Source organism: Triplophysa dalaica, chromosome 9 (assembly GCF_015846415.1).
Source record: "Triplophysa dalaica isolate WHDGS20190420 chromosome 9, ASM1584641v1, whole genome shotgun sequence".
In the NCBI taxonomy this organism is placed as follows: Eukaryota; Metazoa; Chordata; class Actinopteri; order Cypriniformes; family Nemacheilidae; genus Triplophysa; species Triplophysa dalaica.
This window is the reverse complement of record NC_079550.1, coordinates 17352409-17358408: the sequence shown is the minus strand read 5'-3', so window position 1 is coordinate 17358408 and position 6000 is coordinate 17352409. Positions and strand designations below refer to the sequence as shown.

General features: G+C 34.4%; 1 long non-coding RNA gene across 1 annotated transcript; it reads left to right on the top strand.

Annotated features, from left to right (window-relative positions):
- Window positions 1–2712: 2712 nt before the first annotated feature.
- Window positions 2713–4516, top strand: LOC130428349 (uncharacterized). Its single transcript, XR_008907444.1, has 3 exons — window positions 2713–2781; window positions 3531–3617; window positions 3739–4516. It is a non-coding gene; the product is annotated as an uncharacterized LOC130428349 (long non-coding RNA).
- The last annotated feature ends 1484 nt before the right edge of the window (window positions 4517–6000 follow it).

Sequence of the window (6000 nt, the reverse complement as noted above, 5' to 3'; positions counted from 1 at the left end):
ATCTTTATTATTTATCCGAAAGACATTTCCTCATGGAAAAATACTTGATATTCTGTTCCACAAACATTTAAGACATTGTGTGTCCTACAGTTTTATCATTTAATCATTGTTTCTATGAAGCAGATCCTTGTATTGACTCTGCTCTGATACAGCCTCTAAACCCACAATGTGTGAACTGTGACTTACACTTCAGGCTATGTTCACATTTAACTTCCTGTTAAATCTGCGAATGTTGTGGCAGCTTAATCACTGCACAGTTATAAAATGAAGATGGCATAACAAATGGATAATTTTCTTGGGAGGGTAAGAAATCTCTGACTTTTAATCGACTTCATTCCTCATGTAACTGCATTGCTGTGCAAACGCTGACTTCATGTCCATAGAAAGCAAACAAAAATAGACACATGTGGTCGTTTGGAGACTTTCCCTTTAAGATGAGGGTCGATACACATAATGAAATGGCATTCTTTGCGAGTGATTGAAGTTCATTAAAAGGCCTGCTGGCTCAATTGTGCCATCCTTATATAAGCAGAGATACTGTTAGACAAAGAACACTTCCTTTACTGGGAGACATTGACAGTGTACCGCTTTGAGAGAGAACCTTCTGCTTACACTTCTGGTAAGGTTGCTTACAATTCAGACAAAGAGTTAAACAAACCACTACCAGATCATTCATAAATCAAGACAATTTGGTGCCCTGGTCACTGTATTAGTACTACTACTTAGATACTTCTACGATAGGTCTGCGTGAGTCTTTGTTTGAAATAACAAAGGATTTCCAGTGTCTCATAATGAGGAGTTGTGATGTCCAGCAAACCCTCTACTCCTAAATAGATGCTGTCTACTAGGAGCCAATAAAACACAGTTAAAGGGGAACTCCGGCCCAAAATGAAAATTCTGCAATAAATTACTCACCCTCAAGTAGTTTAACTTCTGTATGACCTCCACTTTTTTCCCAAAATAAGGTCATTTTGGAAATTAAAAATACTTAACAGAAAAATACATGTTAAAATGCCTGTATTTACTGAAAGTGCACAATGCTTTCTGATTGATGTTCAGCATTCTCTGCAGCTATTGGAATGTAATCTCACGACATGCACATTTTTGCTTTCTTCTTCTGAAAGTACTTATTTATTTCTGTAATTTTTATCGTAATTTAATCAGTTTATGTAATGTCCTTGACATAACATAAAATTGCAATGATTTGCATAATGTCCTGCATTGTGTTCTTCTTGAGCTTCTTGTTTGCAGAATGTTATTAAAGATGAAACTGCTTTTCAAAGTGTTTAGTTTTTACAACTATCTAATATATGACCATACATAACCTTTGTTTGGACATGAGCAGATACAAATGAATGTTCCATCAAGCAGAAGATGACAAAAATCTTTGTGAATTTTTGAGAACGGTTTGGTAAAAAGTATGGTTACCGTGGTAAATATTTTTGTATTTGTAATATTTGTTAGTAGTTTGAATGTCCGAGATGCCCACATCATTAATTGGTGTCATGTTAAGTAATTTAATGAAATACGGTGTGATTACATACAAAAGACAATATCAAGAATTGTCTGTGTTACTGTAAATTTAAGTGTCCCGGATGGGAGTGTCTCATGACTGATGACAATCTGAGTGTTTTGTTGCCTATCAAGTTGTTGTTTAGGAAGTTTATTTAAGTCACGTGCTGCTTAGTTTGCCAGCCCTGTTGAAAAAAACAGCATATGCTGGTTAGGTAGGTTTTGAAGCACATGACCAGCTAAGGACCAGAACATGACCAGCACAAACCAGCTACTATGCCTCAAAATCTACCTAACCAGCATATACTGTTTTTTTTTCCAAAGGGTGTGTGTTTGTAGTTAGTTTGTCAACTATAGATGTAAACCGTGCAGACAGCTTTACAAGAAAACTTGACATGAAAAATTTATTAAGAATGAGTATGAAACCCGAGCATATACATTTTTTTATATTTTTATTTAACATTTTCATTTATATTCTATTTTCAATTTCAATTATATCCACTCGTTTACATATGTATTTTTTTAAAGGAGCGCCATCTTGTGGGGTTCTGCCTTTTTACTCCTAAAAAAGGCTTCTCATTATTGTGATATTTTATAATATTAATATTCTGGATGGTAGTGAAAAATAAGAACATAACCATGATATAGTTGATAGAAGCATACACTATATGTTTCATCACAATGATGCATGTCTTTGGGACTGTTGCTTATAGCCTTTAAAATGATACTTTATCCAAAAATGAAAATTCTGTCATCATTTACTCACATTCGTGTTCTTCCAAATCTGTATACATTTCTTTGTTCTGATGAACAAATAAAAATGCAATAATTCTTATGACCAAACAGATCTTGCCCCCCATTGACTCCCATAGTGGGACATTTTTTATCCTTTTTTTGTTCTGTTGAACACAAAAGAAGACATTTTAAAGAATGTAGGACAGCAAACTTTTGGCACTTTTGACAGCCATTGTACTTTTTCCTACTACACTCTAAAAAATGCTGGGTTATTTGTTTAACCCAACAGCTGGGTTGAGCCTGTTGGGTCATTTTGTTGGGTTATTTTCTTAGTGTTGGGTCATTTTGTTGGGTTATTTTCTTAGTGTTGGGTCATTTTTTGAGTAACTTAAACGCTGGGTTACCAGTCTGGTCCAATTGAGTGACAGTTGAGAGAGTAAACCCCTCCCACTCCTCGACGCATCAGACAAACTTTACCTTCGCGGGCATTTTGATCCACTTCATCTCGGAAAGCTGTTATTCGGAGAAGAAAAGGTATGTTTTACGAGTTTTAAATGTATAAAACTATAACTGTACAAAAAAATGCAAAAGTATGCAAAATTCGGCTGTTCGCATGAGGTTTGAAAGTAACGTTACAATCTAGCTTCGTTAGCTTTGGATAGCTAGTCTGTAACGTTATGCCCACGTTGTTCTAATTTACAGCTTTTTAATCATTTAAACTTCCTTTTTGGTGAACATTTCCTCTGAAATGTGTGACTTGTGTGAGGAATTTAGTTCAGTAATTTACGCAACTTGATATTAGTTTAAGGTTGACACGAGAGCGTCGTGTCAAAAGCAAACATCCAGCTCATTTTTTTTTTATAAATACCGCTAATGTTCGGTGACGGAACTTAGATTTAAGAGTCTTTTAGACGAGAATTTTGTTGTTAAGAAATCAAATACGTGAATTATATATAAACATAACGCCTCTTTGAGATTTTGTTAAGACGCTGTCGGAGGTGTGAGCTTCAGTCTGTCAGCGGTCGTGTCTCCGTGGAGAGCAGCTCTATCTCGGCCATTGCTTCGGGAATAGCCGCTGGCTCTTATAACGTTAGTGGTTAACAATGCGATATAGTTAATTTTGGGTATATGAGACGAACATTTGTTGCTCTTTTTAGACTTATACTTATTCCCGAGTGTGTCGAATTAGTGAAGGGTTGTTTTAACGTTTATAATATTATTTTTTCAGACTGTATTTCGCTTTCTGTACTAGATCCCACTCTTCTTTTTTCCCCCACTGACAGGTTGCAGAATAACAGCTAATATTAATGGATCATTCTATTCAAGAGAATGTCAACTGGAACTTGGATGTTTTCATAACAGACTTAAAGGTAAACATTATTTAGGTAAAATGTTAATGTACTTCTTTATATGTTTATTATAATCCATTGTGCTCTGGTTAGGCCAGTTTCCTTACATTCTTCTCTTGTCTCTTTTCTTGTCTCTTTATAGATGAAAAAATTGATAAAGAAACCCTCCTGCTGGACATCCACTTCCAAAAGTGCACACCACACTGTTGTCTACAACTCCCAGGAAAAGAATCCTCTTCAGTAAGACTGCTCCGTGGATATTTTAGGTTAAGCAGTGCTGAAACCGAAAGAACTAACACTATTTAAAATGTTTTGTGAGTTTATATGAAGAGGAAAGTTACGGTGTCCCTTTTTCACATCCATAACGCTTGTTTATTTCTTTTTTTTATAGAAAACTTGTGCATAGACTTATATTTTAACATATAAATGCGGTTCTATTAACAAGGGTTTAGTAAAATACTTTTTATAGCGTTTTGAAGTGTTAAGTTGTCTAACTATTTATATTTACTTGTGCCACTTTAATAACCTTGTTAAATGTATATGTTAAAATCTAAACTAATGTAATTTATTGAAATTAATTTTCTTTAAATATGTATAAACATACATTTCATCAAAGAGTTTTATATGCCATTTTATTGTTCATTGAGCATAACATATTGCATGTTTTTATGAATTCCTTTTGTCTTGCATTTTGATCCTTAATAAAACTATTGATTCTTACTGATGCCTCGAGTATTTCTCTGTGATTTTGTTATTATTATTTTTAAACATTTCGGGTTTGTTTTAAACCATCAATGTAATTTTTAAGCAAAAGTTGATTTAAATAAAACAACCCAGCATGTTGGGTCAAAGATTTAACCCAACTGGCTGGGTTAAAATAACCCAACGCTGGGTTTGTCCATATTTGACCCAATGTTGGGTTACCAAAATAACCCAAATTGGGTTGTTTTAACCCAGCCTTTTTTTAGAGTGTATGGTAGTCAATTGGTGGCAACATCTGGTTACAAGCATTCTTGCAAATATCTTTCTCTGTGTTCATCAGAACAAAGAAATTTACATGTGGAACAAATCGATGTGAGAAAATATTATTTTTTTCGGTGAAGTATTCCTTTTAATAATAAAAGAGCTGTAAAGGGTTTAGTGTCCACATGTGTCCACAAGGGGCTGCTCAAAGCTAACTATAGTCTCTGTTGTGTTTTACCCAATTTACTGATACTTTCTTATGGTTTGCATGAGTTTGAAAGGTCATAGGGGGTATTCCTTGGGAATTCAATTGAATACATACATTTTTAAAAGCATGAATATAGCTTCTATTAGCTGCTTTAGAGAAAAAGCGTTTGTCAAAGTTATGAGTTACCTTTCACAATTGCATGCTACGTAAACCCGGGGTGAAGTGTCTTCCTTCTTGGTGCAAAAGTCAGCAAAAAATTAATCTTAGTCCATTTTGGACTGGACCCAACCCTAAAATGAATTTCCAAATTACCGATTTAACTTTTGGAGCATTTAGCAGCTCACTGAAAGATTAACGCTGCATATAATTAATGGCAAGCAGGGAAGAGCGTAAATATTTTTGTCAATTGATGTTAAGCTTTAATGTGACTAAATATTCTGATCATTACCCATATTTGAAACAAGGACATTGTAAGAATTTGACTGAAAGATAAAAAATAACACTTTGTGATTTGTTTATCATAGAAAACTTTAGGTAGAACATTTTCTGAAATAACTTTAAAGATCAGAGTGAGTATTTGGAAATAAAACTAATTTAAAGGTTGTGAGTTTATTATTTATTTATAAGTCACAGTTCCAATTGCTTTCTTTCACATACTGTAAAAGCACTTACAGACCTTGGTTGCCATAGTTACCATAGTTACACATACTTGACTGTTTTTTTGTACATTTTTTGTTGTTTAATCCCTTTACTACACCATAACAAAAATAGGGTTTTAAAGCAGAACAAACCTGAATTAATAAGAATAAATCCTGTTGTTTACTTGATTTAAAAATATAACACTTAAAAAGCGAATTGCATTTAAAAAATTGTCCGCTAGCTTCTTTGTCAATACAGATGGGGTGGGCTTACAGAGGTGCCAGCAGGGTTGGGGGCCCATCAGGCAGAAATTGTATCGTGCTGGGTGTGGACAGAGATTTGACCCAAAACAGGATTAGAACAGGTGACCCCTAATGCTCCCGACTGACCACAGAACAGCTGGAATCTCTGAGCCTTATTAAAAACTGTTTAAAAGTTAAGGGTCTATGGGGTCTCTGCTAAGCTAACTTATTTAATAACTGAGTAACTTTTGATGTTAATTATCTATGACTTATTCATTTCTAAGTGCCTCTGATGGCATTACTATGCTATGACTTTCACTTTTTGTGATTTAAGCCTCATACAAATGTGGTT